Source organism: Hordeum vulgare, chromosome 2H (assembly GCF_904849725.1).
Source record: "Hordeum vulgare subsp. vulgare chromosome 2H, MorexV3_pseudomolecules_assembly, whole genome shotgun sequence".
NCBI classification, from domain to species: Eukaryota; Viridiplantae; Streptophyta; class Magnoliopsida; order Poales; family Poaceae; genus Hordeum; species Hordeum vulgare.
This window is the reverse complement of record NC_058519.1, coordinates 509,630,300-509,644,222: the sequence shown is the minus strand read 5'-3', so window position 1 is coordinate 509,644,222 and position 13,923 is coordinate 509,630,300.

Below are 13,923 nucleotides of genomic sequence, written 5' to 3'. Positions count from 1 at the left end.
TCGGCACTAGATCGGAGCGGATCGTGGGACGGATCGCGGGACGGTTCGCGGGGCGTATCGAGGGACGTGAGGACGTTCCACTACATCAACCGCGTTTCTTAACGCTTCTGCTGTGCGATCTACAAGGGTACGTAGATCGGAAATCCCCTCTCATAGATGGACATCACCATGATAGGTCTTCGTGCGCGTAGGAAATTTTTTGTTTCCCATGCGACGTTCCCCAACAGTGGCATCATGAGCTAGGTTCATGCGTAGATGTAATCTCGAGTAGAACACAAAAGTTTTTGTGGGCGGCGATGTGCGTTTTGCTGCCCTCCTTAGTATTTTCTTGATTCCGCGGTATTGTTGGATCGAAGCGGCTTGGACCGACATTACTCGTACGCTTACGAGAGACTGGTTTCATCGCTACGAGTAACCCCGTTGCTCAAAGATGACCGGCGAGTGTCGGTTTCTCCAACTTTAGTTGAATCGGATTTGACCGAGGAGGTCCTTGGATGAGGTTAAATAGCAACTCATATATCTCCGTTGTGGTGTTTGCGTAAGTAAGATGCGATCCTACTGGATACCCATGGTCACCACGTAAAACATGCAACAACAATTAGAGGACGTCTAACTTGTTTTTGCAGGGTATGCTTGTGATGTGATATGGCCAACGATGTGATGTGATATATTGGATGTATGAGATTATCATGTTGTAATAGTTAATATCGACTTGCACGTCGATGGTACGGCAACCAGCAAGAGCCATAGGGTTGTCTTTAAACTAACGTTTGTGCTTGCAGATGCGTTTACTATATTGCTAGGACGTAGATTTAGTAGTAATAGCATGAGTAGCACGACAACCCTGATGGCGACATGTTGATGGAGATCATGGTGTGACGCCGGTGACAAGAAGATCGTGCCGGTGCTTTGGTGATGGAGATCAAGAAGCACGTGATGATGGCCATATCATGTCACTTATGAATTGCATGTGATGTTAATCCTTTTTGCACCTTATCTTGCTTAGAACGACGGTAGCATTATGAGGTGATCTCTCACTAAAATTTCAAGACGAAATTGTGTTCTCCCCGACTGTGCACCGTTGCGACAGTTCTTCATTTCGAGACACCACGTGATGATCGGGTGTGATAGACTCAACGTTCACATACAACGGGTGCAAAACAGTTGCACACGCGGAACACTCGGGTTAAGCTTGACGAGCCTAGCATGTGCAGACATGGCCTCGGAACACATGAGACCAAAAGGTCGAGCATGAATCGTATAGTTGATATGATTAGCATAGAGATGCGTACCACTGAAACTATTCTCGATTCACGTGATGATCGGACTTGAGATAGTGGATTTGGATCATGTACCACTCAAATGACTAGATAGATGTACTTTTTGAGTGGGATTTCTTAAGTAATATGATTAATTGAACTAATTGTCATGAACATAGTCTAATGGTCTTTGCGAATTACGATGTAGCTTGCGCTATAGCTCTACTGTTTTTATATGTTCCTAGAGAAAATTTAGTTGAAAGTTGATAGTAGCAAACTTTGCAGACTGAGTCTGTAAAACCGAGGATTGTCCTCATTGCTGTGCAGAAGGCTTATGTCCTTAATGCACCACTCGGTGTGCTGCACCTCGAGCGTCGTCTGTAGATATTGTGAACATCCGACATACACGTTTCTGATGACTACACGATATTTCAGTGCAAAATACTTAATGGCTTAGAAGCAAGGCGCCGAAGACGTTTTGAAACGTCACAGAATATAAGTGATGTTCTAAAGAGATGAAATTGTGATTTCATGCTTGTGCCCTTGTTAAGAGGTACGAGACCTCCAACAAGTTTCCTTGTCCACAAAAGTAAAGGAGAAAAGCTCAATCGTTGAGCGTGTGCTCAGATCGTCTGAGTACGACAATCGCTTGAATCAAGTGGGAGTTAATCCTCCAGATGAGATAGTGATAGTTCTCCAAAGTCACTGCCACCAAGCTGTGAGAGCTTCTGATGAACTATAACATATCAAGGATAGATACAATGATACTTGAGCGATTTGCGATGTTTGACACTGCGAAAGTAGAAATCAAGAAGGAGCATCAATAGTTGATGGTTTGTAAAACCACTAAGTTTCAAGAAATGCAAGGGCTAGAAGGGATACTTCGTGAAACGACAAAACAGTTGCTGCACTAATGAAGAGACCCAAGATTAAACCCAAACCTGAGACTAAGTGCTTCTATAATGAGGGGAACAATCACTGAGGCGGAGCAACTCTAGATACTTGGTAGATAAGAAGGCTCGCAAAAGTCGAAAGAAGTATATTTGATATACATGATGTGTACTTTACTAGTACTCCTAGTAGCATGAGGGTATTGGATACCGGTTCAGTTGCTAAGTGATCAGTAACACGAAATGATAGCTACGACATAAACGGAGACTAGCTAAAGGCGAGGTGACGATACGTGTTGGAAGTGTTTCCAAGATTGATATGATCAAAACGTCGCACGCTCCCTCTACCATCGGATTGGTGTTAAACCTAAATAATTGTTATTTGGTGCTTGCGTTAAGCATGAACATGATTGGATCGTGTTTATTGCAATACGATTATTCATTTAAAGAGAATAATGGTTACTCTATTTGCTTGAATAATCACCTTCAATGGTTTATTGAATCTCGATCGTAGTGTTACACATGTTCTTGATATTGGTGCCAAAAGGTACGAGGTAATGATGATAGTACCACTTACTTGTGGCACTGCCGCTTGAGTCATGTTGGTATAAATTGCATGAAGAGGCTCCATGCTGATGGATCTTTATACTCACTTGATTTTTAATCACTAGTGACATGCAAATCATACCACATGAGAAAGGCCTTGTTTTCATTGAGATGAAACAAGATAGTAACTTGTTGGAAGTGATACATTTTGATGTATGCAGTCCAATGGGTGCTGAGGCACGCAGTGGATATCATTATGTTCTTACTTCAATGAGTATTTACTTAATGAATCACAAGTCTGAAATATTGAAAAGTTCAATTCTGTTTCGAAGTGAAGTTCGTCGTAACAAGAGGATAAACTGTCTACGATATGATCATAGAAATGAATATCTGAGTTACGAGTTTTGGTACGCAGTTAAGACAATGTGGAAATTGTTTTGCAGTTCATGCCACCTGGAACATCATAGTGTGATGATGTGTCTGAACGTCATAGCCACGCACTATTTGGTATGGTGCATGCTATGATGTCTCTTATGGAATTACCACTATCGTTTATGGGTTATGCATTAGAGACAACCACATTCACTTTAAATAGGGCACCGCGTATTTCCGTTGAGATGACACAGTATAGACTGAGGTTTAGAGAAATCTAAACTGTCGTTTCTTGAAAGTTTGGGGCTTCGACACTTATGTGAAAAAGTTTTAGTCTGATAAGCTCGAACCCAAAGCAGATAAATGCATCTTCATAGGATATCCAAAACAGTTGGGTACATCTCCTATCTCAGATCCGAAAGCAAAGTATTTGTTTCTAGAAATGGATCCTTTCTCGAGGAAAGGTTTCTCTCGAAAGAATTGAGTGGGAGGGTGGTAGAACTTGATAAGGTTATTGAACCATCACTTCAACCAGTGTGTAGCAGGGCGCAGGAAGTTGTTCCTGTGGCGCCTACACCAATTGAAGTGAAAGCTGATGATGGTGATCATCGAGCATCGAATCAAGTTACTACAAATCTCGTAGGTTGACAAGGTCGCGTACTACTGCAGAGTGGTACGGTAACCATGTCTTGGAGGTCATGTTGTTGAGCAACAGTGAACCTACGAGTTATGGAGAAAGCAATGGTGGGCCCGGATTCCGACAAATGGCTGGACGCCATGAAATCCGAGAGAGAATCCATGTATGAAAACAAAGTGTAGACTTTGGAAGAACTACTTGATGGTCATAGGACTATTGAGTAAAGATGGATCTTTAAAAGGAAGACAGACGACGATGGTGATAGGTCACTATTAAGAAAAGCTCGACTTGCCGCAAAGATGTTTCCGACAAGATCAAACAGTTGACTATGATGAGACTTTCTCACTCGTAGCGATGCTAAAAGTCTGTTAGAGTTATGTTAGTAATTGCTGCATTATTTATGAAATATTGCACGTAGGATGTCAAAACATTGTTTCCTCGACGGTTTCCTTGAGCAAACATTGTATGTGATACAACCAGGAGGTTTTGTCGATCCTAAAGATACTAGCAAGTATGCAAGCTCCATTGATCCTTCAATGGACTGGTGCAAGCATCTCGGAGTTGGAATATACACTTTGATGAGATGATCAAAGATTTTGGGTTTGTACAAGCTTTATGAGAAACTTGTATTTCCAAAGAAGTGAGTGGGAGCACTATAGAATTTCTGATAAGTATATGTGGTTGACATATTGTGAATCAGAAGTAATGTAGAATTTCTATAAAGCATACAAGGTTGTTTGAAAGAAGTTTTTCAAAGGAATACCTGGATTGCGCTACTTGAACGTTGAGAATCAAAGATCTATGGAGATAGATCGAAAGCGCTTAATAGAAGTTTCAACAAGATGCATGCCTTGACAAGTTTTTGAAGGAGTTCAAAATAGATCAACAAAGAAGGAGTTCTTGGTTGCATTGTGAGGTGTGAATTTGAGTAAGACTCAAAACCCGACCCCGGTATAATAAAGAGAATAGACGGAGGTCGTCTTCTATGCCTTGGCCGTAGAATCTGAAGTATGCCATGCTGGGTACCGCTCCTGATGTGTGCCTTAACTCAAAGTCTGTTGAGAGGTACAGAGAGTGATCCATGATTGAATCACTAGCAGCGGTCAAAATTTATCCTTAGTAACTGATGGACTAAGGAATTTTTCTCGATTATGGAGGTGGTTAAAAAGTTCGTCGTAAAGGGTTACGTCGATGCAAGCTTTGACACTAATCCGAATAACTATGAGTAGTGAAACGGATTCGTATAGTAGAGTAGATATTTGGAGTATTTCCGAATAGCACATAGTAGAAGCATCTATAAGATGACATAAAGATTTGTAAAGAACACACGGATCTGAAAGTTTCAGAACCGTTGACTAAAACCTCTCTCACGAGCAAGACGTGATCACACCCCATAACTATATGGGTGTTGGATTCGTTGAAATCACATGGTGATGTGAACTAGATTATTGACTCTAGTGCAAGTGGGAGACTGTTGGAAATATGCCCTAGAGGCAATAATAAATTAGTTATTATTATATTTCTTAGTTCATGATAATCGTTTATTATACATGCTATAATTGTATTGATTGGAAACACAGTGCATGTGTGGATACATAGACAAAACACTGTCCCTAGTAAGCCTCTAGTTGACTAGCTCGTTGATCAAAGATGGTCAAGGTTTCCTGACCATAGGCAAGTGTTGTCACTTGATAACGGGATCACATCATTAGGAGAATCATGTGATGGACTAGACCCAAACTAATAGACGTAGCATGTTGATCGTGTCATTTTGTTGCTACTGTTTTCTGCGTGTCGAGTAGTTGTTCCTATGACCATGAGATCATATAACTCACTGACACCGGAGGAATGCTTTGTGTGTATCAAACGTCGCAATGTAACTGGGTGACTATAAAGATGCTCTACAGGTATCTGCGAAGGTGTTCGTTGAATTAGTATGGATCGAGACTGGGATTTGTCACTCCGTGTGACGGAGAGGTATCCCGGGGCCCACTCGATAATACAACATCACACACAAGCCTTGCAAGCAATGTGACTTAGTGTAAGCTGCGGGATCTTGTATTACAGAACGAGTAAATAGACTTGCCGGTAAACGAGATTGAAATAGGTATGCGAATACTGACGATCTAATCTCAGGCAAGTAACATACCGAAGGACAAAGGGAATGACATACGGGATTATATGAATCCTTGGCACTGAGGTTCAAACGATAAGATCTTCGTAGAATATGTAGGATCCAATATGGGCATCCAGGTCCCGCTATTGGATATTGACTGAGGAGTCTCTCGGGTCATGTCTACATAGTTCTCGAACCCGCAGGGTCTGCACACTTAAGGTTCGACGTTCTTTTATGCGTATTTGAGTTATATATGGTTCGTTACCGAATGTTGTTCGGAGTCCTGAGATCGCGGACGTCACGAGGGTTTCCGGAATGGTCCAGAAACGAAGATTGATATATAGGATGACCTCATTCGGTTACCGAAAGGTTTCCGTGCATTACCGGAAAAGTTTCGGGCTCATCGGTAGTGTACTGGGAGTGCCGGGTGGGGTGCCGGGGACCATCAGGAGGGGTGTCACGCCCCAAGGGGTCTCATGGGCTATGAGAGGAGATAAACCATCCCCTAGTGGGTTGGAATAAGTTCCCACTAACGCCCATAAGGTTTGAGAAGGAAAAAAACACAAGGTGGAAAGAGTTTCCAAGTGGGAAGGTGGAATCCTACTCCAAGTAGGATTGGAGTAGGACTCCTCCACCTCCAATTTCGGCCAAACCTTTAGGTTTTGAGGCTGCCTCCTCCCCTCCCTCCCTCCTATATATAGTGGGGTTTTAGGGCTGATTTGAGACAACTTTTGCCACGGCAGCCCGACCACATACCTCCACGGTTTTACCTCTAGATCGCGTTTCTGCGGAGCTCGGGCGGAGCCCTGCTGAGATTAGATCACCACCAACCTCCGGAGGACCGTCACGCTGCCGGAGAACTCATCTACCTCTTCGTATCTCTTGCTGGATCAAGAAGGCCGAGATCATCGTCGAGCTGTACGTGTGCTGAGCGCGGAGGTGCCGTCCGTTCGACTCTAGATCGGAGCGGATCGTGGGACGGATCGCGGGATGGTTCGTGGGACGGTTCACGGGGCGGATCGAGGGACGTGAGGACGTTCCACTACATCAACCGTGTTTCTTAACGCTTCTGCTGTGCGATCTACAAGGGTACGTAGATCGGAAATCCCATCTCGTAGATGGACATCACCATGATAGGTCTTCGTGCACGTAGGAAATTTTTTGTTTCCCATGCGACGTTCCCCAACACTACCTGGGACTCCCACTAAGTCTATCCAAGCCTAGGATTGAGGACTTTGTCCCTCTTATGAAGAGAATTGAACAAAGATTGCTATGCTGCACCACACTTCTATCTACACGGGATAAGCTCACTCTCATCAAGTCTGTTTTTTCTAGCATGCCTATTTTCATGTGTACTCTCATGCTGCCCAAGACAGTGGTTAAGCAATTGAACATCTATCTTAAACAATGTTTTTGGAGAAAATATGGTACTCAAGAAATTGGAGCTGCATTGATTTCATGGGATAAAGTATGTCAACCAAAGCTGGAGGGAGGACTAGGTATCCTGGATATCCTCACTCATAATAAAGCTCTCCTGATGAAATTCTTTCACAAATTCCTCGATAAGGAGGACATCCCCTAGGTGCAGATTATCTAGGACAGGCTCACTAGCAAGCAAAAATATGGTTGGCTCCTTTTGGTGGAAAGATATTCTTAAGCTTCTGCCCCACTATAAGGAAAAGGCAATTTGTAAGGCTGGTAAAGGGGATTCAATTCTTTTCTGGGAGGATACATGGACAGATGAACCTGCGAAGCTGAAATACCCTGAACTTTTTCTTATACCAGAAAACCAGATATCACTTTATCTCACATATGGGATCTCTTAGAGATCAGCCATCACTACCACATACCTCTATCTCAACAAGCCTACATGCAGTTCACTGAGCTGCAAGAACTTTTGAACAACAACACTATGTCGGATCTCAATGACAAATGGACCTACTCATGGAATACCAAGCAGTACTCATCTATGAAGATGTATAAAGCTTTGATAACAATCCAGCCGGCTCACCCGCTCTTCAAAAATCTCTGGAAAACTTATGTTCGGTTAAGACAGAAGATCTTGTACTTGCTTCTCCTCCATGACAGAATTGATGTCAGAAACTTACTTCATAGAAAGAGAATGCATCTTGAGGATTACAACTATGCCCTTTGTGCAACCTATACTGAAGAAACAATTCTGCATCTCTTCTGGGATTGCACATTTGCCCTGGCATGCTGGGATCACATTCTCCCAAGAAAAAAGTGAGGTATCTCATCTTTTGACAAAATCCAGTTTTCAAGGCACCTCCTTCTACGAGAGATCTCTATGGACATTATCATTATCGGCTGCTGGACCATATGGTCAGTTAGAAATGATAAGATCTTCAGAAATGCAGCTCCTCACCTAGATTCTTGGCTATATTATCTGAAAGAAGGTCTCTCGGCAGTGCAACTTCGAGCTAAGCACAACAAAGCACAGATCTTAAATAGTTGGATAGAAAATCACCTGTAATTTGATGGCTAGTTTTCCCAGAACTAGAGTAGGTTAAATTTATTTCTTTGTACTTTGTACTTTGTTTTAATTAATATAAAATACTGTAGAACGATTGTTCTATGGTTTGAGCTTAAAAAAGGTTTCCTTAAAAGAAAAAAGAGGATGCCCTATATGAATTAGTGTATAAAAATCAATGTTTGAATTACATTAAACTCACGAAACTACCCACCGCCGCCTCCCCCTGGTGGCGGAGTGGTGGCTTGTGGGCTCCGTGGAGCCCACCTGGCTTGGCCCAAAAACCCCTTGGTCTTCTTCCGTTTGGGAAAAATCATTTTGGGGTTTTTCTTCCGTATGGACTCCGTTCCAAAATCAGATCTCAAAAGAGTCAAAAACACGGAAAAAACAGGAACTCACACTTGGCACTGAATTAATAAGTTAGTCCCAAAAAAGATATAAAAGGTACATAAAACAACCAAAGAAGACAAGATAACAGCGTGAAACCATCAAAAAATATAGATACGTTTGAGACGTATCACCCCTCCAAGGAATTCCATTTCTTTTATTTATTCCATATTTAAACAGAAACTTTGACCATTTAAATCTTTTTATTTACAAGTCCAAATCACTTGATTCTTTTTTGCATTGAGTTGGTATTGAAATTCTTTACAATTTGGTAAATTTTGGTATTTTTCCCACACTCATAGAATTTCTGGTTAATAAAAAGGTATTTAATGATTTTCCTTTTCTTTTGCTATTTCAAACACATTTTTCAGAGGGAAACTTTGAAGACCAGGAGTGTTTGAACAACCCCACTGATCAAGGCAAGCCATCATATCCATGTGATGTAGTTTTGCATAGCAAAACTCACATCTTCATGCATTATATTTGCTTAACTTGCTAAGAATATAATCATTTAATAAACCATCATATAGAGATATATGCTTATGATTATGAATCACTATGGTTACTATGGCATGATGGATGATCATGAGTCACCTGACCGGGCATAATCGTACAACCACCTCTTGCCGGTATGGGAAGGCCGTGACTTGGGCTGTCCGCGTGATCTCTCACCGATATGCCCCAAAGAGGGAGGGTTATGCACGTGTGCCACCTTGGCCCGGTGGGCGGTGATAACCCTGTAAGCCCAGTTAAGTTGAGTTGGGTCCGTCCCCGGTTGGGACATTTTTGTTTGGCCACGACGGTGGCAGGTGTCATGAGGACACAGGGCCACCCAGGGCAGGACTCCGGAAGGGAGTGGTTGCCAGCGATATGATGAGAGAGTCACGGTTCATGCAAGTTGCGTTGGAGCAATGCTGGTCCACCCGAATGGGATCACGAGGTCAGTGCTCCAAAATGTGGGTAAAGTGTGCAACCTCTGTAGAGTGTCAAAACTATCCGAATAACCGTGTCCACGGTAATGGACAGCCCGACCAGACCTCAGTAGATGGTCAACCGTGTGGATGTTAGTAATGCTGGAAGGACCCTCCAGTTGAGGGGAGATGCTGATAAGCATTCCGGTGGTTGTGAGACAACCCCGGACATGAGTAAGTGGATGTTATAAAGCTAAGTGGTATTATTCTTAATTTGTTGCCATGCTATTGTTTGTTGCATTGCTTGGTTATTATGAGCTTGCGAGTACATTCCAAGTACTCACCTGGCGTATCATGCGAGATGCAGGAGAAGCCGAGGATGGAGGTCCTGATGATGCATACTAGGAAGTGTCCACAACAGTGTCCCTGTGTATGGAGTTGTTGCTATGTTCCGCTACGCCGTAGAAGTACTTACTAATTTCAAGGCCCCGCTATGTCTCATAAATAATGTAGATATTGTGCAGCACCAAGGGTGCCTTTGTCCTCGCTATCATTGTAAGATATGCTCTTGTAACATTATGCTATCAATAAAGTCAGTTCTGTTCTGTGCCAAGTTGTTGAGTGTTTCTAGAAGACATGACCTCTGGGTTGGAACACTGGTAATCCGATTCGTTGAATCGGGGTGCCACAGTTTGAAATCATTTTTCTTTGTAATTATATTATTTCTACATTTCCACATCATCCAAAACTACGAAGCAATCTTGACGAGAACAAGTTTCTTATCATATTTCAAGAATGTGTTGATCCGAATATCAAAGCACCCACTCAAATTATTTGGTGTAGAATTCGAATTGGAAACACATTTTATTAAACTCTAAACCAACCAAGATTTAGAGCACCCAAAGAACAAATGATCTATTCTCTCATGTTGTCCAAAGTAAACACAATTTTTGTTTCCCTTCCACCCTCTTCTAGAATATTATCCTAGCTATTCCAAATGATTTTCTTGGCCACAACCAATAAAAATATTTTATTCTTAGCGGGTATTTTTATTTTTGAGGGGAATTTGTGTGTGAAACCACATTAAGTTTTTATCATTTGTAGATGAAGATATCTAACAATGAATTCATATCAGAGTTAAGCATCCATTTAATGTGGTATTTACCTCCAAAGATTTTCACTTCCTCACATCTCATTTTCAAACTATTCCATAGATCTAATGATTCACCATATATGGTCCTTCTAAAAGTAGAGCCACCCCATCCTTTAATCATAACATCATCCACATATATATCTTAATGGAAGATGAGAAAATATAATCTGGGGTAAGCTATTTTTAGAGGTTTATCTCCTACCCACAATCTTCCCGAAAGATGGAATTCCTACCATCTTCTAGTTTTTTCTTAGAATCATGGTACAAAAATCCCTTGTACATGCAATAGACTGGACCAAAAGTGAGAATGTACCACTCTATCCTTTATACGAGAGATGCATTTTCCTTTTATATATTTGTTTAGCAATAAGTCCTGCCATAAACATGTTTTGGTTTCTAACTTTCAAAACCATTTGTCAAGTAAACTTTTCTTCATACGGTCCATATTAATAATTCATATTCCCTACTAATCTTTTGGTTCAGAGAAGATTTTCCAGTTTACCAAATGACATTTCTTCTTCTTCTCATCTTCCTGCCAAACTGATCTAACTCCAAATAACTAGCTTTCTTTTATAACCCCACATGGATGTGATAGAAAGATATGATATAGAAAGTTATATTAGTTAATCAAGATTGGACAAGTGTAGCCCTACCAGCAATATATAGTAGCCTCCCATGCCAAGAAGCACATATCTTCTAAACTTTTTCAGTAAACCATTTCAATTTTTTACTTTTAAGTCTAACATTAGAGGCTAGAACCACAATTGTTTCAGAGGGATATCTCCCAACTTATAGGTGAAAATATCCTCATATATACTAACTTTTTGAATCGCACCACTGTTGGGGATAAAACCCATGGGTTAACCCGCCATGGGGATAAACCGCTGATAACCCACAAGTGTAGGGGATCTTGACAGTCTTCACGGGTAGTATTGCACCCTAATTTATTGATTCGACACAAGGGAAGCCAAAGAATATTTATGGCAGTAACTGTTGAGTTGTCAATTCAACCGCACTTGGGATATCCTTCTCTAGCAAATATTTAGTAGCGCAATAAGTGATAGTAGTAACAGTAAGAGTGATAGCAACAATTTTAGTAACAGTAGCAGGAGTAGCAATTTAGTACCAGGTGTGACAGTAGCAGCAACAGTAGAAACTTAGCAAGATTCAATATATGTGAAGCGTAGGCACATGGATCGGCAGTGAATAATGATTTAGATGACATTGATCATATAATAGTTACACACTAGGGCGACACAGAACTAGCTCCAATGCATCAATATAATGTACGCATATATTCCGTATATAGTCATACGTGCTTGCGTTAAGAACTTGCGTGACATCTTTTGTCCTACCCTCCCATGGCAGAGGGCCCTATTGGAACCTTAGGGATATTAAGGCCTCCTTTTAATAGAGAACCAGAACAAAGCATTAGCACATAGTGAATACATGAACTCCTCAAACTATGAAAATCACCGGAAAGAATCCCAATTATTGTCACCTTAGGGGTATGCGGATCAAGACACGTAATAGGTAACTATAACTTGTAAGTTAGGATCCAAATCACTCTTATATTCATGAAAACATAATAGGTTCATATCTGAAATCATGGCACTCGGGCCCTAGTGACAAGCATTAAGCATAGCAAAGTCATAGTAACAGAATCTCGGAACATAGTGGATACTAGGGATCAAGGCCTATCAAACTTAACTCGATTACCTGATCAATTTCATCCAATTCCACCACTGTCCAGCAAGCCAACAAAGTAATTACTCACTCCCGGTGGTGAGCATCATGGTGGTGTTGACGGAGAAGGGTTGGTGATGACTACAGCGACGAATACCCCTCTCCGAAGCCCCAAACGGACTCCAGATGAGCCGTGCAGAGGAAGAACATGAGGTGGCGGTGGCTCCGTCTCGTAAAACGCGATGAAAAATTCTCTCTCATTTTTTCTCAGTGAATATGAATTTATAGGACTAGAATTAGGGTCGGAGGAGCCTTGAGGGCCCCATAAGCTATGTGGCCGTGACCTCGGGTGGGGGGGGGGCTGATGGCTTGTGGCCCCCTGGCACTTCCTCTCCGGCAGGTCTTCACTGCATAAATCCTTACAAATCCCAAAAATAATTCACAAAAAGTTTCGTCCGATTCTAGAACTTTTATTTGTGTACAAAAATAACACCAAGGTAGTTCTATCAAAAATATCGTCAAGCCGGGTTAGTTCCATTCGAATTATGCAAATTAGAGGCCAAAATCACAGCAAAAGTGTTTGGAAAAGTAGACATGTTGGAGACTGCTACCTCTTGAGCTTGTGTTGGTTTTCCCTTGAAGAGGAAAGGGGGATGCAACGAAGTAGATACATATTTCCCTCAGTTTGTTGAGAACCAAGGTATCAATCCAGTAGGAGGAACAAGCAAGGCTCCAATAGTAGTACCTACACAAATAATCAAACAATTGCACCCAACGCTATAAAGGGGTTGTCAATCCCTTCAGAGTTATTTGCAAGGATGAGATCTGATAGAGATAGGTATAAAATATTGCGGAAACAAAAGTAAATAAATTGCAAGAATATATTTTTGGTATTTTTGGTTTATAGATCTGAAAATATAATATGGAAAATAGATCCCGGTGCCATAGGTTTCACTAGAGGTTTCTCTCATAAAGGAAAATAATATGGTGGGTGAACAAATTACCGTCTCATACGTCTCCAACGTATCTATAATTTTTGATTGTTCCATGCTATTATATTATCAACTTGGAATGCCTTATATGCATTTATATGCTATTTTATATCATTTTTGGGACTAACTTATTAACTCAGTGCCTAGTGCCAGTTTCTATTTTTTCCGTGTTTTTGACCTTTTTCAGATAAGAATATTAAACGGAGTCCAAACGGAATAAAACCCACGGGATGATTTTTTCCATAACAGAAGATACCCAGAAGACTTGAGAACCAAGGCACGGGGTCTCGTGGGAGGTCACGAGCCCCTTAGGCGCGCCCCAGGGGGGCGCCTAGCAGGCTTGTGGGCCCCCCATGCCTCCTTTCCCTACCTCTGTCTCCTATAAATTCTCTAAAATCCCAAAACCAACATAGAGATCCACAAAAATACTTTTTCGCCGCCACAAGCTTTTGTTTCCGCGAGATCCCATCTGGGGACCGTTCT